The sequence below is a fragment of the Python bivittatus genome, unplaced genomic scaffold, assembly GCF_059951505.1.
Source record: "Python bivittatus isolate LINGU-HERP-01145 unplaced genomic scaffold, Pbiv_v1 ctg000840_np1212, whole genome shotgun sequence".
NCBI classification, from domain to species: Eukaryota; Metazoa; Chordata; class Lepidosauria; order Squamata; family Pythonidae; genus Python; species Python bivittatus.
Window position 1 is genome coordinate 33056220 of NW_028277113.1, and position 27349 is coordinate 33083568.

The 27349-nt window shown below is 37.2% G+C and overlaps 2 long non-coding RNA genes across 4 annotated transcripts in view; one reads left to right on the plus strand and one right to left on the minus strand.

The window, feature by feature from the left end:
- Positions 1 to 27349, minus strand: part of LOC148213724 (uncharacterized) — a 136561-nt gene that overhangs the window by 86587 nt on the left and 22625 nt on the right. The gene's annotated exons all lie outside the window — the stretch shown is intronic.
- LOC112541109 (uncharacterized) lies at positions 216 to 26459 on the plus strand. 3 transcript variants are annotated; one of them, XR_015794032.1, is made up of 3 exons: positions 216 to 362; positions 9021 to 9222; positions 23850 to 26459. It is a non-coding gene; the product is annotated as an uncharacterized LOC112541109 (long non-coding RNA). The 3 variants fall into 3 exon arrangements; XR_003085142.2 differs by lacking the exon at positions 216 to 362 and adding an exon at positions 650 to 760; XR_015794033.1 differs by lacking the exon at positions 216 to 362 and adding an exon at positions 799 to 872.

The following is a 27349-nucleotide window of genomic DNA, read 5'->3' on the forward strand; positions in this document are numbered from 1 at the left end:
GGTAAATACAATACATACTGTAAAGTACTTTGCAAATTACAAGAGCTATGTAAGTGATCAATAGCTGTAGTACAGCAGGGGCAGAAAATGTTCTTTGTCACATTTTCATTTAAGGCAGCACAGAGTGCCAAGAACTGCAATTGGAGCTGCCTGCCAAAATGAGCTGCCAGCGCCAGCAACAGCAGCAGCAGTTGGAGCCAGAAAGTTAACCCATTACCATCACGGCTGTATCTTCCTTTATGAGTTTTTGAGGGCACAAATGGCATTTAATTGGGCTTCTTTGACTTAATTCAGAGACAAAGGCTGGGAAGTAGACTTTTAGACAGCCATGCCCTACATCCAACTACATCCTGCAATGGCAGGTGAGTCTGATTTTGTCTCTCAAATAAGCTCGTGGAAAGCGATGATGCAGAACATACTTCTGAACTGCAGGGTGTCAGCAATTATTCTGCTATCCGAACATATTTTCAGCAGAGAATGAAGACTGATATCCAGGCCCTGTTTGAAATCTTACCCACAATACTGGAATATACTATAATCTGTGCCATATAAAAGTTGCATAATTTAAGATGAGAATGTGAAATATAATAACAGTCTATAAGCCACAGTGACCCAATAGATAGAACGGTTCCTCCCCTGCCCTAAATAAAGACCTGGATGGTGGGATTGTCATATTACATTCCTTGATAAAAATAGAAGCTGTTAAAAATGAAAAAATCAGCATGAGATGCAAATGGCTCCAGACTGATTCCTGCAAAGGGTGGGTGTGTTTAAAATTAGTCTGAAGGTTGACTACTGCTTGCCTCGTTAATTTAATCCTTTTCTGTTGTACCTAAACAGGGCATTGTCACTTTTCTTTCTTCCCTGGCCAGGTATCTCCTAGTCTTATGTCCAGCCAGTTTTACCCCCACTTGTCTTTCCTCCCCTTTCCTTTCCTTCCCCTCCCTAGTGTAACTACCCTTTCCTCTTACCCTTCTCCTTTCTGTTATTTCTCCTTCCTTTTTAACATTTTCTGCTGGGAGAAAAGAGAGGGATATATGTACTGTATGTATACTTGCATGTTTCTACATGTGAGAATGATTTGTATGGGAGAGAGAGAATAGTTGGGGTATGGAAATATAGGGTCAATTACTTTTGCAAATGGATTTCCTACTTTTACAGACAAGTAATTTTAATTTATTTTAATTCAATTACATTTTGTTTTGCCCTGGTTCTCCCCTTCCCTTTTTTGGGGGGGGGGGGAATATAGGTTCTGGCAAATACATATATGCAAATGTCCAAACATGCCACATGGACATACTTATTTGGGAGATTGGGGGTAGGAATCTCCAGGATGATTTAACAAGGAATTGGCAATCCTAAATAGATGAGGAAATAAAACTGGCCAATGAGTAGGATTTTTATTTTAAATTCAGGGACAATTTGCTTTCAGGTTAACATTATAATACTGATGGTAAATGAAATCTACTGGATGACAGTAAGTGTCAAAACTAGTAATTCTATAATAGCACTCATGCTCCAAAAATCTTGAAGCATCCTTAATTGTTCAAAGACACTGTAGAACCCTGTTTATGCATAAAGTTCCAATTCTTCATAAACTTCTTTTGTCAAGGCAACTCTAAGTGATGGTAGCAACAGCTACAGCCAATCTAGTAATAACAAGAACATATAATAACATAAATATATAATGACAATAAAAATGTTTTTGTTGTTGTTATGGTATTAGGAGTGGTGCAGCACTCAAGTCCCAACAGCCAGGTTTTTATGGGTCAGGAAGGCCAGGACAAAGGAAGTTGTTTGTAATGTATGCTGCTTATACTGGGAAGGGTGTTCATTTGCAGTACTGTGCAAAAGTTTTAGGCAGGCGTGAAAAAATGCTGTAAAGTAAGAATTCTTTCAAAAATATATATTGTAATTGTTTGTGTTTATCAATTTACAAAATGCAAAGTGAGCAAACAGAAGAGAAATCCAAATCAAATCAATATTTGGTGTGACTACCCTTTGGCTTCAAACCAGCATCAATTCTTACACTTGCACACTTTGTACACTTGCACAAAGTCAGGGATCTTGTAGGATTAGAGTCAGGTGTATGATTAACCAATTTATACCAAGCAGGTGCTAATGATCATCAATTTCATATGTAGGTTGAAACACAGTCATTAACTGAAAGAGAAACAGCTGTGCAGGAGGCTTAAAACAGGGAGAGGAATAGCCAAACTCTGCTACTAAGGTGAGGTTGTGGAAGACAGTTTCATGTCACAGGTCATACACCATGGCAAGACTGAGCACAGCAGCAAGACACAAAGTAGTTAGACTGCATCAGCAAGGTCTCTCCCAGGCAAAAATTTCAAAGCAAACTGGGCTGGGCAAAGATGTGCTGTTCAAGCTCTTTGGAAGAAGCACAAAGAAACAGGCAATGTTGAGGACCGTAGATGCAGTGGTCGGCCAAGGAAACTTAATGCAGCAGATGGAAGACACATCATGCTTACTCCCTTTGACATAGGAAGATGTCTAACAGTGCCATCAGCACAGAACTGGCAGAAACCAGTGGGACCCAGGTATACCCATCTACTGTCTGGAGAAGTCTGGCCAGAAGTGGTCTTCATGGAAGAATTGTGGTCAAAAAGCCATACCTCCGATGTGGAAACAAGGTGAAGTGACTCAACTATGCATGAAAACATAGGAACTGGGGTGCAGAAAAATGGCAGCAGGTGCTCTGGACTGATGAGTCAAAATTGGAAATATTTGGCTGTAGCACGATGCAATTTGTTTGCCGAAGGGCTGGAGAGCGGTACAATAATGAGTGTCTACAGGCAACAGTGAAGCATGGTGGAGGTTCCTTGCAAGTTTGGGGCTGCATTTCTACAAATGGAGTTGGAGATTTGGTGAGGATCAATGGTGTCCTCAATGCTGAGAAATACAGGCAGATACTTATCCATCATGCCATACCATCAGGGAGGCGTGTGATTGACCCCAAATTTATTCTGCAGCAGGACAACGACCCCAAACATACAGCCAATGTCATTAAGACATTGCGTAAAGAAGAACAAGGAGTCCTGGAAATGATGGTTTGGCCCCCACAGAGCCCTGATCTCAACATCATCTAGTCTGTCTGGATTACATGAAGAGACAGAAGGATTTGAGGCAGCCTACACCCACAGGAGATCTGTGGTTAGTTCTCCAAGATGTTTGGAACAACCTACCTGCTGAGTTCCTTCAAAAACTGTGTGCAAGTGTACCTAGAAGAATTGATGCTGTTTTGAAGGCAAAGGGTGGTCACACCAAATATTGATTTGATTTGGATTTCTCTTCTGTTTGCTCACTTTGCATTTTGTAAATTGATAAACATAAACAATTACAATATATATTTTTGAAAGCATTCTTACTTTACAGCATTTTTTCACACCTGCCTAGAACTTTTGCACAGTACTGTATATATCAAGTTGAGGAATTCAAATATGACTTTAAAAAAATTGTGGGAAAATGGACTTTTATAGATTATTGACTATTTTCTGGAAGGAGAAAGAAGAAATTTTGTGTACAGTTGCATTGTGGTTTTAGATCCATTTCTCATACCAGATTTTGATACCTTACTAATTGTTTATCCTAAAGAATGTACTCATTCCCAGAGTTTTTGAAAATAGGGAAACAAAAAAAGTCTACTTCTGAATTTCTGGAAGTAAGTTAATCCTGCATTGAAATTTATACTTCATTGCTTAAGACTGTCCTATTCTATGTATTTCTTGGACCTAAATTCACAGAAGTTGTTTTTACTTACGGGAAGATGTGATTTACACCTGCAGTCATCTTTCTACGTACTGGCTACATAAAACTAAAGCTGTAACCAGTTCATAAAGTGTAATTTCTGATCTTTTGCTTTTTCTTGTGACTATAAAAAAAATTGCATAAAAGTGTTTTTGAAAATATATTTTATTCATAATTGTAGGACAATTGCTAATTTCAGATAGGATTTCTCTATTTTGCTTCAACAAATGTACAGAACTGAGTGGAAATACCTACTCATGGTGCTGTAAGTGAAGAAAAGATGAACTAGAACAGCCATAAATATGCATTTCATTTTTTTCAACTAAATGGTATTAAAAGTTTTACACAGAACATAAAAATTAACACAAACTGATAGAGTAAAAGAAGCAAAGAAATTTTAAAAAAGAAAAAGTACACAGAAAACAAAAAGAAAAAGAAGCTTATGATTTCTTTTGCAGCAAATATAAAAACAACACACAATTAACTATGATTACAAAAAAGCTCACTTTTTTCTATTATCCAGTCTTTTTCTAATCATCAAAGCCACAAATAGTAAGTGCATTTTTTTCTGCTTCATGCAAAAAGTCAATAAAGGGGTTCCAGCCAGCCATAAACTATTTTTTTGTCTAATCAAAGAAGTTAATTTAGCCATCTTTGCAAGTTTCATCATCTTCACCAGCCATTCCTCCATTGTAGGTACTGTCGAACCTTTCCACATTTGAGCACATAATAGTCATGCTGCAGTGTCATACATAAAAGCAAATTTCTGTAATTTTTTTCTAATTGCCTGCCCGTTAGTCCCAAAAGAAAGGTCTGTGATTTCAGTTGTACTGTAACTTTTAAAATCTTCTGAATTAATGTATGTATTTGTATCTAAATTTTTTTGGCTTTTTAACATGCCCATCAAACATGGTAAAATGTCCCTTCATATTGTTCACATTTCCAGCAAAGATTCAAAGTACCTTTATACATTCTAGACCATTTCTCTGGTGACAAATACCAATGATACATCATTTTATAAAAATTCTCTTTAAGACTAGAACATAATGTAAATTTCAATCTTTTCAACCATATATTTTTGATTGACCCATTTGTACATTATAGCTGAAATTTTTAGCTCTTTTTATCATACATTCTTTCACTTCTTCTTCTGTCTCATATTTCAGCAAAAGTTTATACATTTTTAGCAATAACATGGTCATCATTAGTACACAATTCTATTTCAAACTCAGTCTTACTTTGTTCAAAACCAAAATCTTTTATCCACTTTAAACCTTTCTGATAATTGTACATAAGAAAACCATTGACAATAATATCCTTCTGTTGTCAGATCTTCTCTTGATTTCATTTGACAGTCCCCTTGAGAAAATTCTAGTACATCACGGTAGGTTAACCATTTACTTATCACTTCTCGTCTATAAAATGCTTTTTGTGCTAAAAGCCACAAAAAAGCCACCTAAATTTATATTTATTCCATACTCTAAGAATAGCCCATCTGATATAATGACTTTTAAAATCTACATTCATTTTAGCTTTATCATGCCATAGATATCCATGCCATCCAAATCTCAGATTGTGACCTTCTAAATCCAATAACCTTCTATTTCTTAACAACACCCACTCTTTCATCCAAACTAAACAATAGACAGCAAAATATAATTTCAAATCTAGTAAGCCCAATCCTCCTCTTTCCTTCGTATCCTGTAGTATCTTATATTTAACTCATGGATTTTTCTTTTGCCATACAAATTTAGATATATCCTTCTATCATTGTTTAAATGGTACATCAGTTGTCAAAACAGGTATTGTCTGAAACAAAAATAACATTCTAAGTAAAATATTCATCTTAATCACAGAAATTCTACCCAACAGTGACAATTGTAATTTGTCCCATCTTGACATATCTTTTTAAACTTCGTTTCATATCTTAACATACAATTCATATTTGTCATAGCATTTTACCTTCTTCTCAATCTTAAAACCTGTATTATTCATACATTGTTTGATCTTATATATTCAAGGTTTTTGTTAACTTCTTTGTCTTCTGTTTATTAATCTTGAAACCTGCTAAGGCTCCAAATTCTTTGCAGAACATTGGTCTGCAATTCCTTGCTAAAGTCAAATCTTGTCCTGCTTTAGGTATTAACATTTTATTGGCTTCTCTCCAAGTCTCTGGCATTTTCCCACCCTGTAAAATAGAATTCATCATATTTTGTAAGGGTTGTAAAAGTTAATCCTCAAAGCATGTATAATACAAATGTGATTGTCCATCTAGCCCAGGTACCTTTCCTGGTTTACTCTTTTTACTTGTTTCTGAAACTTCCCTTATCATTATAGGTCCATTCATAATCTGTCTCTGTAATCCTCGGTAAATTTTATTTACCATTCTTCTGTCTCCATACATCAACTAATTCTAAACTGTCCATCGAATCAAAGAACACTTTTGGTAATTTACATTGAGTGATGTTAATATTTTCCCCAGAAGTCCTGTCCAGCTGGGGAGAAACCACTCCATTCCAAACCTCCATCAAACACCAACTGTCATAGGAAAAGTCCATTAATATCTCTGTAAGTTGTTTATAAAAAGTAACTTTATCTTCATTTGGGGCATAAACTCCCAAGACCACAGCTTCAACCCCACATAATGTAACTTCTACTCCAACAAATCTACCATGTGCATCAGTTAATACAACTTCTGGGTTTAGTTGAGGATTAATATACAGAGCAACTCCATTTCTCTTCTTAGTATCTGCTGATATAAATTCTTCACCCAAAGTTTGATAGGTCAAAATATTTTATATCTTTTTTTTTTCTTGATATGAGTCTCTTGTAGGAAAATAATATCTTGCTTTAATTTTTTTTCAAATGATGAAATACTTTTTTTTCTCTTCTGAGGCGCATTTGCTCCATTTATATTCCATGTTAAATATTTGTAATCCATATTCAGGCCAAAAATTTAGAAAGGTCCACACCTGTAGTACCTAGTTCAGTATCATCTTTGTTCCTGTTGCAACTATTGTGGTTGTTGTGTAGATCCCTCTAAAACCACCATTTCCATCTCTTCCAATTCTCCTTTATATTTTTCTAAAACATCTCTTGACTTCTGGACAGAATTCAGTCTAAATCTTTGCTGTTTAAAAGTAAAAATCACACCTTCCAATGTATCCCATTAAAATGGAATCTTTTTCTGTTTTAATTTTTCAACCACGAAGGAATATTCTTTTCTCTTACATAAAATTGTAATAGGAATCTTTTTTAAAACAATTATATCTGTATTATCCATTTTCAGTCTTGTATTAACATGTTGCTGCAGGACTTGATCCCTTGTCTTCTTTCTAACAAAGTGCACCAAGATATCTCTACAGACATTCCTCATCCTAGCAAATCTGGAATTTATTCTATAAATCTTATCCATTTCCATCTCCATATCTTTCTCCTAAATCCAAAAAAAATTGCCAAAACATTAATAAGCCACTCTCTAATATTTTCATCTGGAATCTCTGGAACAGCTCTTAATCTCACACAGAATTATTTCTCCCTCAATTCCAGTAAAGCCAGGTTATTCAATTCTCTTTCCATCCTGCCTTGAACTTCAGACTTACTCTCTAAAATTTCCACTGTATCATTAATTTGTTTTACCTCTCCAGATATTTGTTTTATAGAATTTTCCACCTTTTTAACATCTTCTCTCAACTTTTCTCTGAATTTACAAATTTTTCATCCATTCTTTTTTTGAAGACATCCAATTTATTTCCCATTTGCTCAAAAAATTCTGAAGCTTATCTGTGTAATTATTTTTCCTTGTTCTGGTGAGCCTCTTCTGCCCTCTTTTGCCATTTTTCTAGTATTCATTTTTAATCCAAAAGCAAAAAAGTCCCAAGCCAGCAAAATTTTTAAAAAATCCTCTGCCATTTATTTTTTCCTTATCATCTTCTTGTTTCAAACACTTTCAATTTTGTAGCACTCAATAACTTTCACCACAACAAAGCTAATGTTTCCATGGCAACTAAACATCACAGTCTGTCTATACCTTAACTTGTATCATGCAGATTCCACCAATCACATAGATGCTTTAAGGCTAGCTAGTAATATTTCTACGCAGGGCTAATCTCTTTAGCTGGATTAGGAAAAAATTATAGCAAAGCACTTACATCAAAAATAAAAATAATAAAAATAGAAATAAAAAAATAGGAAGGAAAAAAATTGTCCCCTTGTCCATTTTAAAAACTTTCTTATATCTTCTCTTAATTAAGCTTTTTGCAAATAGTTCTTGAATCTCTCTTGTGTTATTTTTATAATCTCGAAAGAAGGTTTAACTCACCTCAAAGAGTCTTATCTTTGCTGCAGAGGAAATCTCTCTTCATCTGTAATTAATTACTTCACAAGGTGATTAAGAAGTGGGGAGAAGCAAAGCTGTAATGTCCATTTGACTCCACTGCACTTAGGAGCATAGATGGAATTCTAGGTTGCCCAATAGCTCAACTCTGAGTTGGTTGCAAAAACTTTTCAGTTTCTGCAGTTAATTCAGAAGGAACTATTGTCTAGAGCACACATGGTTTATCTCTTGATCTTCCTTTGATCCAGGAAGATTAGGCTGGCCAGAATCCGCCTCCCAGCCAGCCTTTCTTAGCTGCGGTGTCTCCCCATGCTTTGGAGAACGTCAGCCTGCCATTAATCCCCACTGGAAGCTTCCCATAAATATGCATTTCAGTAAATGAGCTAAGAGTTTGTCCTTCATTAAACATTCTTAAAAGATCAGTGGGGAAACAGAATAATTGCCCCAAAGTGACAAGCTTCAAGACTTGACAGCTCCATTCCAAGAACATATGTTTATGAGATTTATTTGTTATCTAGATAGACTGTCAGATATTCACCATTCTGCTCAGCGGGTTGGGCCATCAGTGCCAGCATCCCACAGGACAATATATTATGCTGACAAATTCATTGTGCCAATTCCTAACTTTTTTCCCTTCACATGTCTCCTTGCCTTACAAACTGATATCTTCTTTTGTGCCACTGGCATTTATATGCCAATGTTTGCTTTTATCATTTGTGTCCTGGCACTGGATCTCCTCTATCAAAAAATGGAATGCTCCAATCTAGAGACAGAAATGTGCCAACACTCAGGGAGCTGACGATAGTTAACTTGTCAGCTTGAACTGACCACCTTTTTTTACAGGAAGGAATATCTTCCCATGCAAGTCGATCACTGCTATCAAAACTAATACCAAGTATCTATTTTCTACTGTATATAGGTTTTAATTCAATTTGGGAACCATGCCTGGGTAACCAAAAACATTGGATAAAATCATCTAGAAGTCTTTTGGACTGAACTTTGATCCAGCAGAAGACACCAACTTCTGTATTTGCTTTATGGAACATATGAGGAAAACTGCCTTCATCTTTATCTTTTTTTCCAGTAAGACTAACCCAGCTACATTCTGCATTTTGTTATTGGTAAGCTTATATTCACTTTAAATGCATGGCTGGCAGAAATGAAGAGATATAAATTGGGTTATTGCTAAAAATAATGCCAAAGAGGCTCAGAATGAAGTACCAGCCCAGTCTACCAGTCTTAGGAAACTTTAAATAATGTAATATTATTAACAAGTATGAACCACTAAAATAAAAAGCTGTACAAAAAGGGGAATATTGGATCTTCTAATAACAAAAGAAAAAATATACAAATGAATGACAATTATGCGAAAGCTTTCTGTTGTGCCTTTCTCAAAAGTAGTCTTTTGAAGTTGATATACATGAATATCAAATCAAAACTATGAATATCTGAACCATGCACTACCTGCCACAGTGCTGTTGGGGCCTTATAAAAAATATCCCTCTACATCAGCACATATGCCCATAAGGGGATGGCTCTGGGGACTCCCAGGGACTCTTGGCTGACATTCATCCATCCCATTCTGAAGAAGTACTTTGGCAGAAAATACGAAGCTTATTTGTTGCTTCTTCTGTCTGACCAGGGCTCTGGTATAACCTCCCAGGTTGCTTGATTTTGTGCTTCTTTTTGTTCGGTTTGTCTTACTTATTATTGAAGAATAGTACTAGTCTTGGTGATCACCACCATATTATTATTATGCTATTTTAATGTGTTCTATGTCTAGTTTTTATTTATATTAATAGAGATTTTAGATGTGTGTTTCTATATATAGCCAATGAACATATGTAATATGTATTGTGTTTTCTGGATGAAGGGCTGTAATGAAGGCTAAAAGTATCCGAAATAAGTGAGTTCAAACAGAACAGAGTGCTAAAGCTGCTATAGGAAAGCAAAACAGGTCCTAGTTTCCCAAATTAGGCATGCAAGCCCCTCAGTGTAATTCAGTGACATAGCTTAGTCTTTTAATTTCTCTGGCGATTGGCTGAAAAATTCCAATTACAAGGTTAAATCAATATGCTGGGTGAAATGTTAACTAATAGCCAGTATTAATGCTTAAGATATCTGCTAATTTAATGCAGATATATTCTAAATCAGTTATATTTATGGAAGTAAAATCTTTAGTTAAATTATTTTATAATTTTTCCAGGTAGAATTTAAAAGGTCATATAATAATTGCATGTTATCATATATATGCCTACACACACATATATCTGTATTCTTAAGGACAATCAAAATTACATGAATTTGTTGCAATTATTCCTTAAATTATAACAATATTTATTATAATTGTTATAATTATTCCTTAAATTATAACAATTAAAAATATACAACATATATTTGTACATTTCACATTGAAATATCAGACTTTCTCTGAATTTCTGGCATTTCCACATTTTCCCCCATACAGTAGTTACATGTTTCTTATATTTAATTATATTGCTTATTTATCTATATTTTTATTATGCTGTTAGCTACCTTTATCATGCTGGTGGGTTAGAAAAATGGCATAGGTATAGGAAAAGAGGAAGAAGAGGAAACTAAATACATATTTAATGACATTTAGGCTAACTCAGAGCTTCTCCTACAAGGACAGATTTAAAAGAACATTCATACCCAAATAATAAAATCAAAAAGTTAGATTCAGAAGTGTTATATTTAGACTTCACCAATTGAATTCAATGGCCTGTAGATTACTGATCTCCCGTGGGCTTACAAATAACCTAGCTCTATTCGTAAGCACTCTTTTAGGAGCACTCTTCTTTTTTTAGGACACACCTATGCACAGACAGATTAACTGTTATCATTCAGGTACAGAATGCTTCACTTAAACAGCAACAGCTCCTAGATGCCTTCATTTATTCTCTATAGAGCTGCATTTCAAAAGCATTTGGAAACTACTCCAGAAGGCAGCAGGTTTTCAGCTAGGTGCATCAAGTATCTCACAAGAGTAAAAAGAGAACAAACAGAAAATGGAAGATTAACTTATATTTAATTGCATTGTTATGCAAGATTTCTAAAACATTCCTATCACATAACCGTATCTCCTGTCTCCTGTGACCAGTTGCTAGATTTTCCTAGTGAAAGGGAACAAAATCAATGTAACTGGAACATCCTGAGAATTTAATTTATTTTTCTTTTCAGTTAGTAAAACCTATCGGGAGAGAGAAAGACACGGACAATGTCATTGTACATAAATAGATAACGTCTGAGGAAATAACAGAATCTGCCTTTATGACCACAGAATTAATAAGGGCCTTAAGCTACTTTTTATGTTCCCCAATGGCTTCCTCTGAAATTGTTATTGGCATTTCAGCTTAAGAATCCCCAAACATCCATCTGGGCATTATTGCCCAAACTGACAGAAATGGTATGCCCTCTGTTTTAAATAAAGAGGCAGCTTTCTGAACCAGGAATTTGAGCACATACATGTCCTGACCTCATATCAGAAAACACCAGTATAATGGTGCCTAAGACTGGTGGGTTTTCTTGCTTTTTGTTTACTTCTGCATACTAAGGTACCAATTTTGTCAAGTTCCCTTTTCCATCTTTCTTTGCTCTCCAGAATGGGAAGGTCTGTCATAGAATACATATTTTTAAATGGATTTGTAGACATCTACGTATAAAGCTATCAGAATCATCGTGTGACACTGTACTAGGAACACTGGGGGGCAGGGTGTCCAAAAAGTCATGATCACATAATTGCAGCCCTTGTCCTTTTTACATGTGTTGTGCATGCAACAGACATTAAAAAGAGGCAGGGCTTTGATTGTGAAATTACAGCTGCCATCTTGACTTTTTTAAATTCCCCTTTGGACACCACTGCACTGAAGGCAAACTATAGTTTAGCATCTCTTCAAATTCCCTCAATTTCAGGAAACCTCTTGCAGAACTTTATCTTCATTTCCAAAAATAGATTACTCAAAATGAATTGAATTTGCCCATACTCAACAGAGGGACTGTTGCAGGCCCCGCCTCCAGGCTAAGTACAAGGAGCATGGATCAGGTGACAGGTCTTCACAGGGCTGGCCCTCCCATTATGAAACATTCTCCCTCCAGCGGTATGGATGGTCTCAACCCTGCTAGCATTTCACAAGTGAGCCAAAGCAGTTTTATTCCTATGTGCTTTCAGGCTAGGCTAGGGTAGCTTTTGATGATACTATTTTAAACTTTTACACAGTTCTTATTTTTGACTTTGTTGTACCCAATCCAGAGTCTAACGGAACTGGGTTGGGTTATAAATATTGTAAAGTGGACAAATATATAATAAATAAATTTCGAATGCCTGGAGCCCTTATAGATGGTTGATTCTTTTGGGGATCCAAACTCTGCTCCCAAATACAGGATGTGCATTTGCTTTGGATTACCATATATACTTGTGGATAAGCCCATACATGGATAAGCCGACCTTCAAAATGTTTGATTGTTTTAATTTTCACAATTAGCTTATATCCATGGGTAATCCATGTATTATCTATTTTTCATGGTTGGTTAAAAATTTGAGAGTCAGTGAGTGTATATGAAATATACATGGATAAGTCAGGGTGTATTTTGGGTGCATTTTGGCATCTAAACTTCTCGGCTTATTTGTGAGTATATACGGTAAGTTGCCAATATGCTACAGAGCCACCTTCAAGATATTAGTATTAGTATACCCAGTTTTTAAACAATTTGGGACAAAGGTTAAGATTATGGCACCTGTAATATTCAGGACTGATGCTGCTGTCCATGCCACAGACTGTGAGTTTCCACTTGGCAATACAGGAGACAACCTGCCCTGTGAAATAACTTCTTCCCTTCCACAGACTGGCATGTTTGAAGAAAATAAGTACACGATAAATAGGACTGCAAAACTATTCCATTCATTAGTGGAACTTAATTGTCCCTTCAAAGCTTCTATCCTGTTCCTGGCCCAATACCTGGGTGATAACACAGGGATCTTTGCATCATACCACTAAGCCTGAATATAACTGTACTTCTCTCATCCTTTTCCTTGGGTCTAATGGAAAATGCTGGCATCATAAATAATGTATTACTTACCCATCTTATTAACATGAATGGATAACAACTGCCCAAGGGTAAATGTATTTTGTTCCAGGAACAATTTCCTGGCAGTTTGACAACACTGGCCATTTCACTTCACTATTACGGTAGGTTTTATTATTTTTTTTCCCTCTCTCTCCTGGTAGAAAAAGTAACAAGTAAAAATAACAAGATCTTTAAACCTCCTGAGCAAGGAGCTGAAGCAGTAGTGACTTGCTGAAATTTCTGTTGTGTCAGCAACAAATACAAAACAATATAAGCTGTTCAGAACTCCACATATTCACCTAATTGTCATGTAAGATGCTCTGGTTAAAATGACTCATCACAGTCTGGTTTCAGTGCTGAGAACGTTTCACAAATGGCCTGACTCGCAAAAGAATGTAACCAAATGAGTTCATGCACATAAACAGGGAAATATATATATATTTATATAATTATATAAATAGCCACCCAGAGTCACCTGTTGGGGGAGATGGGCAGCATACAAATTTAATAATAAATAAATTTTAAAAAAAATGCTGGAAGAGACTTGACTGGGTGAAAAAAAACTAGCATCAATCCATTCCAAATTAATTTTTCACTAAAGAGTCACAGGCCTCAGTCCTTCAATCCATTTTGAACTGAACAGTATAGTTTCTGGAGAACTAAATGAATACCCTTTGTGATTCTGGGTTTTTATAGACAGTAGAATTCTACTGAATGTTGCTAAGTAAAGGGGTCATATGAAACAGGACATAAATTATATGGTTGTAAATTAATATATATGTTTAAAGCACGTAATGCAGGAGGTGAACTAAGCAGAACAGGGTATAAAAGGACAATTTAACTCCTGCCTTTACTTTGTATCAACAAAAATGTGCCTGCAACTAATTTTTGTGTTGGGAAGTAAGCTTCCATAGGTATCAATGCAAATTGTAGTTTCAATTTTCATTACAACTATGGCAAGAGAAGAGTTAAATTTCTCTTCTCTAGCCCTGACTCCATGATCTCCAGGAGATCATCACGCATAACTATTTCTATTTTTAAAATCTACATATTAATTTAATTTGCACATTCACTGCCTTATATTATGGCATAGATGCATTTATCTGCATCCAGATCTGGCACAAACGTGTATCCACACTACACTACACATAACTGTCAGAACAAAAAGTAATAGTTCTTTCATCATTGATTAAAAGAACCCTAATTTATTGCAGCAAAATGCAAATCCAAGTAAAAATCATAAATTATTCTCATTAAAGAAGAACACACGATGAGAGATGGTTGCTGTATGACCATTGTCCCTGTCCCTCATCTGTAGTGTAAAAAATCTGGGTGGGTTGCAGAAAACTGATATGCAGAATGATAACAGATGTCTTGTAAATAAATATTCCCTGCCACAGCTGACAGAACTGAATAATATGCTAATATTTGTAAACCAATTACAAGCAGAAAACAGAGACTAGACACACATTAGCATGTAATTTTCTTAAGGTCCCCTCCCTGACATGAAAAAAAGTTTCATTTATATAATTTCCCTAACCCTCACCAGCAATCCAGCTGTCCTGTCATCTTAGTCATTTGCTTCATTCATATTATTTGCCTACCTCCTTCTTCAGATCATCTACTAATTTTGACTGATTGTACCATCAAGTCATTTTCGACTCCTAGTGACCACATAGTTAATTTTTCTCCAAGATGATCCCTCCCTAACCATGTCTCCCAACGGTGCACTCATCGCCTCGATAATTAAGCCCATCCATCTTGCTGCTGGTTGTCCTCTTCTTCTCTTTTCTTCTACCTTTCCCAGCATTAGAGCCTTTTCCAGAGAGTGGAATGTATACAAAGTAGGATAATTTGAGCCTGGTCATTTGTGCCTTGAGTGAGAATTCTGGGTTGATTTGTTCAATGATCCATCAGTTTGTTTTCTCGGTTGTCCACGGTATTCTCAGGAGTCTTCTCCAACACCAAAGTTCAAAGGCGCCAATATTCTTTCTACCTGCTTCTTTAAAGTCCAACTTTCACTTCCATAGAGTGTCACAGGAAATACCATGGCTTGCACAATTTTGATCTTTGTAGGTATAGAGAGAGACAGCACGGCATTTGAATATCTGTCCCAAGGCCTTCATGGCTGTTCTACTGACAGCTAGTCTGCAGTGTATTTCTTGACTGCTTGTTCTTTTACTGTTGGTTAATCCTAAAAGACAGAAGCTATCCACCACTTCAATATCTTCATTATCAATTCTAAGGCTGCGGTTGTTCTATCTGTTGTCATTAATTTGGCCTTTATATTTTAATTTTTTCACTGTGCTGTTTGACTTTTAGTACAAGGGTTTGCAGATCCTTTGCATTTTTGGCTATCAGGGTAATGTCACCAGTATAGCGCAGGTTATTGATATTTCTTCCTCCAATTTTAAAAGTACGCTCATCTTCTTTCAATCCAGCTTCCCTTAATATATGTTCCACATATAGGTTAAATAAATAAGGGGAGAGTATTAAGCCATGTCATGGTCTTATGGTCCATGTGGAACATATATTAAGCTTCCCTTAATATATGTTCCACATATAGGTTAAATAAATAAGGGGAGAGTATTAAGCCATGTCATGGTCTTATGGTCCATGTGGAACATATATTAAGCTTCCCTTAATATATGTTCCACATATAGGTTAAATAAATAAGGGGAGAGTATTAAGCCATGTCCTTTGCCAACCTGGAGCCAGTCTGTTTCACCATGTTCTGTCTGTACTATGGCTTCTTGACCTATATATAAGTTTCTCATGAGGACCATGAAATGTTCTGGGATTCCATTTTTCTGAGCACTTTCCTCAGCTTGACCTGAGCAACACAATCAAAGGCCTTTCTATAATCAATCAAGCACATACTGACTTCTTTTTGGTATTCTTTGGTTTCTCAATTATCCAGCATGCATCGAAAATTATGTCTTGTGTCCCTCAGCCTTTTCTAAAGCCAGCTTCAACATCTGGCATCTCTTTTTCCAGGTAGGAAAGATCCTAAGCATTTCCTGTGTTGGAAGATCCTAAGCATTATTTTGCTAGCATGTAAAATTAAAGATTTGTGCTATAGTTTGTACATTCTATTAAGTTTCCTTTTTTTGGTACTGGAATGTAGATTGACCTCTTCCAATCAGTTAGTCACTCTTTCATTCTCCAGATTTGCTGGCATAGCTTAGTCAGAGCCCTGATTGGTTTTTCTTCTGTTGCTTGACATATTTCAGTGGGTATTTCATCAGTTCCTGTAGCTTTCTGACTTGGTAATGGCTGGAGTGCTGATTGAACTTCATCTTCTAGTACTAGAGGTTCTTGTAAGTAAGAAGTATCTTCTAAGGTATCTTGGATGTTGGCATCTCCATTGTATAGTGTTTCAGTATACTGCTTCCATTTTCCTTTGATCTCCTTTGAACTGGTTACTATCTGTGCACATAAGCTCATCCACATTTCTTGAAAAACACCCAGAAGTGAGTAGTAAAGGACAGGCTAAGTCATGTTGCTTTGAACAAGCATAGAGATATTTCAGTATATTAAGATTATGCTCCAATGCATTTTACTGTCTTGTTTTCCCAGTTCTCTCTTTCTGTTAAGTCACGTGTAACTTTTCCAATTTTTATTTGCAAATTAGCATCTAGGCTAGCAAGAACAGCATACATAGTTCTTGTGGAGAAAAGGGAGTGGGGATTGCTATGTATTCTGCTTTCAGCAGCCATTGTATTGATTTTATTTCTTCCCAAACAAATGAAATATGTCATAATGTCATATGTGCTGGTATTCTGAGAATTGCTCCTCTTCTAATGAATTCAACTCATATATGTGTATACATGCTCATGCATGAATCTCAATATGCATATATTTGTAAATTCCAGGCACAGCACATGAGTTCTAAAGTCTACTTTACCCTAAGGTCCTGTCAAATAAAAATTCTTGTATTGTAGATGTAGATATGGAGTCAAACCTAGTGCTCTTATTGAATCCAATATAACAAATAATTATAATTATACTTCCCCATTACAGACAACTACTGTACATTTCTCTTGCTGTCCTTTCTTCCTATGACATCTTCCCTTTTCGAAAATATGGACTCTTGCTTTATTCTGAAAAAATGTAGTTCCTTGGAGATGATCAGATGGGTTTTCATGTGCTAGGATGTTATAATACAGGTAGTCCTCACTTAACGACAATAGGGACCAAAAAATTGGTCGTTAAGCAGGGCAGTCATTAAGCAAGTTACCATGTGACTGGACCTGATTTTACAACCATTTTTACAATGGTCATTAAGTGAATCACCACAGTTGTTAGGCAAATCATGTGGTCATTAAACGAATCCAGCTTCTCCAATGGATGTTTTTTGCCAGAATTCGATAAACCATGTGATTTGCTTAATGACTGCGGTGATTCGCTTAATGACAGACATAAAATAGTTGTAAATCGCAATCACATGACTGCAGGGCTGGTCTGACGGTTTGTGACAGTCGTAAGTATAAGTACAGATTGCAAAGCACTTTTTCCGAGGCCATTGTAACTTTGAACCATCATAAAACGAACAGTTGTTAAACAAGGACTACCTGTATAATGAATCTATCTGATTAAAACCTAATCTGTATTTTTTAATAGTTTTGCCTTACTAGCCAAGTTTTTCCTTTGCATTTAGACTTCCTAAATCTGATATCCTCCAGATGGAGGATTGTCAACTGTCATCATCTCCAGTCAATCTGATCAGTTGCAATATTGTTTGGAGGCAATGATAGAAGGCACAAGTTGGAAAATTAATTCAGTCCTATGTATTTTCAACAACCTCTCTCTTGGGCTCATTAAAACCCTACTAAAGCACTACATGTTTAAGGAATCCGTTTTTTTTTAAACCAAACATTGTACATTCTTATTATAATATATTATAAAATACTCTTCAACCAGGCCTTTGGCAAGAAAGAGTGAGACCCTTCGCTTTATTGCGCTTGCCATCTTTTATCTTTATCTTTTATGTTTTATTGATTTGATTATAATTTCTTTGATTGTTATGATCCACTCAAAGTCGTTGAGAGTTGGGCAGCGTACAAGTTTAATAGATTATTATTAGTAGTAATATTGTTATATTGATTATGTTTGTTGAATCACAAATAAAGAATAGTCATGCATCAAAGTCATCTGTTTAAAATGGGAAGTCCTTGGGTTAAGAATGAGTTCCATTCCTAAACCTGTCTTTAACTCGAATGTGCATGTAAGTCAGAACTTGTACTCACATACAAAAGGAACAACTAGAGAAGACACATGAAACCATCAACAACATCTTCAAAGGAATAAAATTTCTTCCAGAGAGGAAGAAACAACAACACACTACCCTTCCTAGATATCCTCATCAGCAGAAGAAACAACAGCAAATTAGAAACCCAAGTCTATCGAAAGAGAACCCACACTAATCAAGTACTCCATTACCATAGTAACAACCCAACCTCCCACAAGAGGAGCTATGTAAGAACATTATTCAGATGAACACAAATGCATTGCAGCAACCCAGAACAGCAGAAAAAGGAAACAGACCACCTATACAACATCTTCCAACAAAATGGATATCCATGCAACTTTATCAAAAAGTGCCTGACCACTCAACCTACTACAACACAACCAACACAAGCTATGAAAAGGATAACACTGCCATACATCAGAAACGTCTCAGAAACTACCAACAGACTATTACAACCACATGCCATCTCCATAGCACACAAACCAACTAAAGCCCTCCAAAACTTCTTATTTAAACCAAAAGACCCAGTAGCCCAAGAAGAAAAAACACAAGTCATCTACAACATACAGTGTAAGGACTGTAACAACCACTATGTAGGACAGACAGGCAAAAGGCTAGCAGAGCGCATCCATGAACACCAACTAGCAGTCAGAAGACATGATGAAAACTCCTTAATTTCACCACACATGGACAGACTCAACCATAGTTTCAACTGGGAAACTGTCAGCATCTTAGACCAAGCTAAATCCAAAAATGTGAGGGGATTCTTGGAAGCTTGGTATTCAGACAAGGCATCCATCAACAGGCACATAGAGATAAACAACATCTACACACTATTCAAAAGAGACAATAGAAAGGAAAACAAAAGAGCAGAACATCTGTATTGTTGAAAACTTTCACAGTTGGAATACGATGGCTGGTGTGGGTCTTCCGGGCTGTGTGGCCGTGTTCTGGAAGTTTTGTTTCCTAACGTTTTGCCAGCATCTGTGACTGGCATCTTCAGAGGGACGTCATCCTGGGCACAGAGAGAACTGCTCCTGTCTGTGTTCCTGCCCTCTGAAGATGCCAGTCACAGATGGTGGTGAAACGTTAGGAAACAAAACTTCCAGAACACAGCCACACAGCCCGGAAGACCCACACCAGCCACCAGAACATCTCCTCACCAGCAATCATCACCCAGATAAGCAAAGATTAACACCAACCCCCCCCCCCACCACCACCACCAACACTGGCAGGGCACGCCACAGTATATAAACAGAAAGCAAACCCCATTCTATTCTAGCACTGAAGACGTTACCTAGCCAGGCAATGAAACGTTTGCATGAAAGCAACCAAGCTCAGAGAAAGCCAATGACTCCACTTGTACTTATGAATGGGCTGCCTATTACTAAAAATGGTGGCTGGTGTTCTCCTTCCTCAAGCTGATGAACTGCTGAAGCCATGCAATGTTTTCATGAACTGCTGAAAACCGCTGAGAACAGGCTGTATATTAAAAGCGCACAGCGTCAGCAATTCATTAAAACATTGCACAGCTTCAGTGTTTGTTGGTTCGAGGAAGGAGAATGCTGTCTGCCATTTTTAGTAACAGGCAGCCCGTTCGTAAGTATGAGTTGTCCATAAGTCAGATGTTCTTAAACCGGGGACTGCCTGTATAATTAATTATTCATAGTATTTCATAAAATGGAAATATACCTAAAGGCTAAATTAAAAGGTTGAGTCACTTTATTAGGACGTAATAAAACAATATTTAAGAATAGCATGATTGTTTATTTGAATCATGTACGTATTTTGATTTATGCCTATGTATGTAATGAATGCTCATTAGCAAAATACTTAAGTATTTCTACTCATTCTAGCTGGTTGTTCAAAATCCACTGAGATACCAATTCTTTCTGATAATAGCTATAAACATTTGAGATGCCTGCTCTATGACAGTTTCAAACAAGTTTAAGCTTTTTTATCTGAACGCTACTCATATGATAATTTTTGCAAATTAGGTTTTTAAGACCTAAATTAATTCTGTAGAATTAAATGGAAAAGACAATGCCTATAAATTGGACTGTGAATTCAAACAGTAGGGATAAAAAGATTAACTCCTATAATGCTGACACTTCTACAATGCTAGAACACTTTACTACCTTACCATATAAAAGATAGCCACCACTCTGCCTTGCCACATCAAGCAACACTAGAGTAAGTGGTATCAAAAGCAGATTTGTATTAGAAAAATGTCCTGATTAAATGAGGGAAAGAGAAAAAAGGGAGGGAAAGTAGGAGTGTTTCGGGCTGCAAGAGCTGAAGACAGGAGAGAATTTAATGGAAATGTCATTTATTGTGTTTAATTATAATCCACTTTAGAAGCAGTAAATTTGTATGGGTAGGAATGGGTAACGGGTTATATTTGCAGGAAACTTGATGCGGTGTTCTATACTATTGATTTAACTGCCCTGGGATCATAGTGCAGTAACTCTGGTTTCAGTTTGCTTCTCAGATAGTTAGGGACTTTGATAATTCCCGGATTATTTTTTTCATTAGAGAGGTCTGTTTGCTATATCTAGGACAATAAAGCAAGGCTCTGTTGCAAATCCTCTGGCACATTATTTCTCCTTTTAATTATCAGTCTTACGGAGAAGGGTGAGATTACAAATTAGAGACAACATGTTTTCTTTTATCAGGTGCCAGTATAATCACATAGACACAATTCTGATTATGTTATCTTGCCATTTGATCATTTCAAACTAACATGCTTTCTACAATTTATTATGCTTTGCTTATTTTTTTAAAAGTATGCTACAGAGGTTTAAGCAATAAATCAAAATATATTGATGACATATATGATTGTTGCCAAGCTTCCTCAAAAGAACATAAGGCAACATTTTAAAAAAGATCATGACAGAAAATATAGTTCATATAATATATTTAGCACATGAAGAGCAAGAAAAAGCTTTTACATTTTGCATTTCAGCTGACTTTGATTTTCTCCAGTGAAAATATCTAATGACTCATTTCATTTCAGGAGTTCATGGCCATCATGATGGCCACGGGCCTCTCCCAGATCATTCAGAGCCCGACGTGGGACACTGGTCATACATTGGATCTGGTGTTCCTGTCAGAGCAGTGCTTCTGTGATCTGAAATTGGGGGAGCTTTTGGTGACCCCTTGTCATGGTCAGATCATGCCCTGATTACCATGGGATTCTCTAGCGCCACTATCCACTCCAGGGAGGCTAGATGCATTAGACTGGTCCGCCCCTGGCAACCAATGGACCCGGATGGGTTCCAGAGGAAGCTGGGGGTTGTTCCTGCTGGTCTGCTGCACGGTCCATCTGAAGCCTTGATTGCTGCTTGGAATAAGGGAGTAGTTGAGGATTTGGATCGGATCATGCCCATGCGAACTGTCCCCTCTTGGGGATTCCAGCACTCCCCATGGTTTACAGAGGAGCTGATGAAGATGAAATGAGAGAAAAGTGTGTATATATGTATAGATAGCATGTGTGTGTGTGTTTGTGGATATATATGTATATGTATATATATGAACCGCACTGCATAAATAATTTGGAGAAGAGTAAATCTAAGTGTATTCAACTTCAAGTATTAATTAAAAACACAAAATGAATTTTAAAATACACCTGGAATTCATTTTTTCCCATCTCTAATCAAAATCAATATAACCACTTATTTCTGGCCATGCAAACTGCAGTTTGAGGACGTTGATTGGGATGACAGACCAGAGACACCCAAATGCATGCTGGGCCTCAATCTGGATAGGGTGCTGAGTTCAGAAGAGTAGATTTTTCAATCATGCTTGAATTATTTGATTCCTACTTTATCATTTGCATAAAGGATAATTTTGCATAAACAAATAATTACTTATTTATAATTACGGGAATTTATTCAGTGACATAATTTTATGCCCAATTTCATCTGAAATAAACCATTTTTAGGTGTAACATAAGAGAAAATATCCATCTGTTTCCAAACACATACTTCATATATGACATATGTTTAACACACACTCATAGTCTAAATGTAGTGATTCTTCTTTTAGTGCATTTTATATTCTCAACATATGGTATTTTAGTAAGAAGGCTTTTTTTAGTGTAAGCTGCTGCATGCGTAGTGTAGAAACAGGAAAGAGGCCGATTTTACCATTCAAAATAAACACAGTACTATATTTTAATTTGAATTATATATAAATGTTCTACATATTACTTTCTGCAGTGCTGATAAATCTGTGTATATATTTTAGATCTATGTACTTGATTTGAACTTGATTATTATTATCCCACCTTTTTATATATATATGACTCAAGATAGAGAACATATCTAATTAAGATTAACTGTCTTAAACGCCATGGTAGAGTATTATAATGCATTTTACATGGAGCTGCCTTTAAAGTTAGTACAGAACTAGGCAACCCATGACCCACTGGGTCACCGTTTCAGAGATATTTCCTTATCTAAACAGAGAAACAGAATGACCAAGGGCAAAAAAGCAGTGTGAGTGTGAGCGACTTATGACTTGCTGCCGGCTTCCCCATTGACTTTGCTTGTGGGAAGCTGGCAGGGAGCGCCAGAGATTTCCTTCCTTCCTTCCTTCCTGCCTGCCTGCCTACCTACCTACAGATAATATAGGCTTGAGCCATTTGTCATCCCCTCACGACCCTCAGGAGAGCCCCGATGAAGCCTCTTCCTCCTCTTCCTCAGCTGATCCACAGAACTGCCTGCCACTTTGCTGGGGGGAGGTGGAACAAAGGGAGCCATGGACCATGAGGAAAACTGCACCCTTTCTCCCATTCTGGCATGTCCCCAAGGACCCCCTCCCTCGAGGGAGGAAGAGGGCTCACCCACTGACCATTGGTGACCCCCAGCCAGTCCTACCTCACCAGCTGGCATCCAAGTCACTCCCTCATCCTTCCTTCAATGCCCACCGCCGTTAAGAGATTTCAAATTTGTGCTTCGTTTCCAAAGCAGCCAATTGCCGCTTGCCCATTGGGCACTGCTGCCAGCCGATTGGGCACAGGGGACAGAGGGAGGCAGGAAAGAGTCTGGGGATATGCCCATGATGATCTCATGATCTGGGCTGACTGCAGCAGCACAGCAGCACAGCAGTGCTGAAGCAGCCACAAATTTCCCAAATTTCAATCCCACAGGAGTCATGGGTCCCAGATTTTGGAATACATTCTGTAAGTTAGCCCATTTGAGGTACCTTAGTTCAAAAATGGTTGCCCTATGATGCACTGTTTTGTCCAGTTGAAGGCTACAGACTCAAGGGTTTTAGTAGTATATAGATAGATGTGGCTGGTAAATTGCTAATTGGGACTGAATATGATGATTATACTAACTGTTTTCATCTATAATGGCTAACAACCAGAGTATCTGAAGGTTGCTGTCTTTCTCTATGTTATTTCAGAACCCCAACCATCTGAAGTGGGAAGAGATGGCTTTTTCATTGATGACATCCCAATTATGGAAGATTCAAAGAGGTTTACCTTCTATCCATTTTATTATTGTTCAGACTTGGGTTAAGATTTTTCTATTTACCAAATATAATGATAGTTCAATATTGAACTTCCTAAATATTTCACTGTTGTTATGGCTTTTCAGTTTATGCTTTGTTTGCATTTAGTTTGTAGTCAATTTTTCTTGGAAACCACCCTGGGAATTGGCATCTGCTACATAATATAATAATGAAAAAAGACAAGAAATATGCATCATTACAACACAGATTCCAGCCTCTTATACTCACATCCCAACATCTCAATGTCAAACACAAGTATGTAAATCATGAAGTATTGTCACTTGCCTCTCCCCCCTTCCCCCCCCCCACTATAGCCCTGGGAATATGAATATGAAACATGCATACAAATACATAATACATAATCATTATCTTCCCATTCTGTGTGTCAAAAGTAACCTTTGGGAAAATACTGGCCTTATGACAGCTACTGCTATTGAAGTTAACAGAGGATGTCTTAAATCCCCAGAGATTAGGATTTGTGAGTAAGGCAAAGTAAGGTAGGATAAGTCAGAAAGTTTGGTTGAAGAGCCATGTGTACTATCCGTGTGGGTGAAGTTAAAATGGTGGCACATGCATGCTCATTAATCAAGCTCTATAGCTTAGCTGAATAGAATGGAATGAAAAAAATGCTTGTATCTATCCCTTCCCCATAAATTGATCAGGAGCAGATGTATAAATTTTTTGATAACAAACTTCTCAGAAAAAAGTTATTTTTGATTCATTATATGAATACCAACAGCACCACTAAATAACCACCACCACATGCCATAGGACTCAGGCAAACAAAAGCTATGTTATTACTCAAGTATTTGTGTCCTCCATTTATGCCTACTCACTTTATAAAATTGAAAAAAAACAAAACTGCAACCTCTTATTTGTAATATACATTAAAAATTTGGACAGGTTTTAGGAAAAAATTTTGTTTAACCATTACAAATATAATAATTTTGGCACCCTCATTTTTTCCCCATGTTATTGACAAAACAAGGGCTACGTTCTGTGGTACTCTGTCCTAATTTGCCAGGTATTTCTGAGCATAAGCAGATCTAGAACAAGGTCACTGCCATCTTACTGAAGGACAAACCACCTACCTGCAGCTATAATGCGGCTCTGACAGAAATGAACTTCAGTTTGGTGACTTATTAATAAGAGTGTAGTACAGTGAGAGAGAGCGTATCTGCAATATGGATAAGATCATGAGGTCCAAATTTTGCTTTGCACTTTAATGATAACAATTTTCTGTTTTCTAAAATGTTTCTCTAAGAAGATGTGGTTCCTTTAAAAGAGATTAAAAGGACTAAAGTGTCTAAAGGATGAATGGAAGTCACTTTAATATCTGCCCTTTTATTTTATAAGCTCTTTGGAGCAACTCCTCTTGAATGAAAAGATGGAAGTAAGGTAGCAGTATCACAGGAAGCAAATATGCAGTAGAGGCAGTATGAGAAGCTGGCTCTGAGAACACTTGCAGCCTTCCTCTTACGTGGCTGGCTCAGGTTGGTTCATCCTACATCCCTGTCACAGGATGCAAGGTGGAGCCAGTCAGCTTTCTAAGGCAAGACAGGTGTCTGGGCATGGCAGCTGTTAGGAGGCAGAAGGTGGCCAGAAGGTACACTGGTGAGTACTGGATCCTGGTAGAAGAGAACAAAGGATCCAGAGCTACCAGAGGCTGAAGATTCCAGGTGCCTGTCTTCCTTCTGAAAAACTCCAGAAAGAGGTTCCAGAGAGTTGCACAGCACCAGCAACCCAGAGACAGGAAGGCCAGTGACACAGGGTTACAGAGGAGCAACACTGGCTGTTCAGCAGTGGCAAAATCCAGAGAAGGGGATGCTAGCTAGCAGCTCAGCCAGCAGAGGTTGGGAGAAGCTGTGACAACTGGCTAATGGTCAGAGGGGACCAAAGCAGAACCAGCTGAGAGAAGCCAAGAGCCAGCTGGGGAAGGACAGAGGCCAAGTCAGCCAGGTGCAGCCAAAGCCTAGCTAGTTGCTTGGCTTGAGCAATTGCAGCAGAGTCCATTCAATTCAGGAGTAATAGTGGCAGCAGAAGCAGTAGAGTTTGTAGTAATTGCAGAGGGTCGTGGTAGTTGTGGAAACTTAAAGCCATTTCCTGGATTGTGTATGATATAAATGAGCAACTTTTAGGTAAATCTGCACCTAATCTCAGTGTTTTAAAAATGAGGCACCGAGTCCAACAAGAAAGATGGTATAGACACAAGAAAGATGCTATTTAGAAGGGACAATGTAATGCAATGATCTTTGAAATAAGTACTTCTGTATATATACAAAATGGGGAACTTGTGAATCTCACAAGTTGGGGAATTTGTGAGTCATGGCTGGCTAGGGAATTCTGGAAGTTAAAGTCCACCCATCTTCAAGTTGCCAAGGTTGAGATACACTGCTCTAGATTAAGATGGGAAATCTGTGGATCTCTAACTGTTGTTAAGCTAACATTTCTACCATCTCTCACAATTGTCTTTGCTTTTTAGGAAAAAATAAAAAACTTTTACTATGATGTCGATGCCTTCCTTATTTACTAACTTTTCTCATTATCTTTCTTTTACCCTGAATTTTATCAAATTCTGTTTTCAGCAAGCAATCCATAATAGACCAAATCCTTATCTGATTAGTGGATTTAACTTCCATCAGTAGCATAAATGTCTTCCTTTCATCCAATGCTTATCCTTCTCATACGTCTGTGATCTTTACTGAGGCATAAAATGCTGTTAAGAGATTTTTAAGCAGGGAAAAGAGAGCAGTGGTACATGTAGTCTCTGACCCATTTTTCACATTTCACATCTCCCTTTCTCTCCATAATAATTTGAACTGGAAAAAACAGGTTGGGTAAAAAAGGATGGAATGGAATGGAAAAGGCCTGAAGAATGGCTGCCTCTCTCTATATTGAAAAATGACTATTCAGACTCCACAGCATTTGGGATGTTATAATCTTATTGTTGCAACCATGTGGTAGATGGCATCATTATACCTTTTTGGGAAGATTAAATTGGTTCTACTGCCACCAAAATGCGTTTCTAAAAAAGTTGTCTTTACTCCTTATTCCTTAATTTCTAATGCCCCAGTGAAAATCCACCACTTAAATCTCTAAAGGGGTTATGGTGGTACTGGGCAAGTTGAAGGAGTCCTTAAAGTCCCCACTATAGTCACAGTGCAGAAGAGGGAAGGTGGTTATATCAGTCATGGGAAGGATGGGGGAAGCAAGAGATAAATAGAGGGAGGAAAGGCAAAGCAGAGGAATACTGCTGTTTCTACGTATCTATCTACTGCTGATTTCTCTTTTAGGATATTTGCTGCCAAACATTTGCAAATTATTCAAAAAGGGACTGAACAAATTGTATAGCCATTTTCTTTTCCATTTCTGTGATTTCACCTTCATTCTTG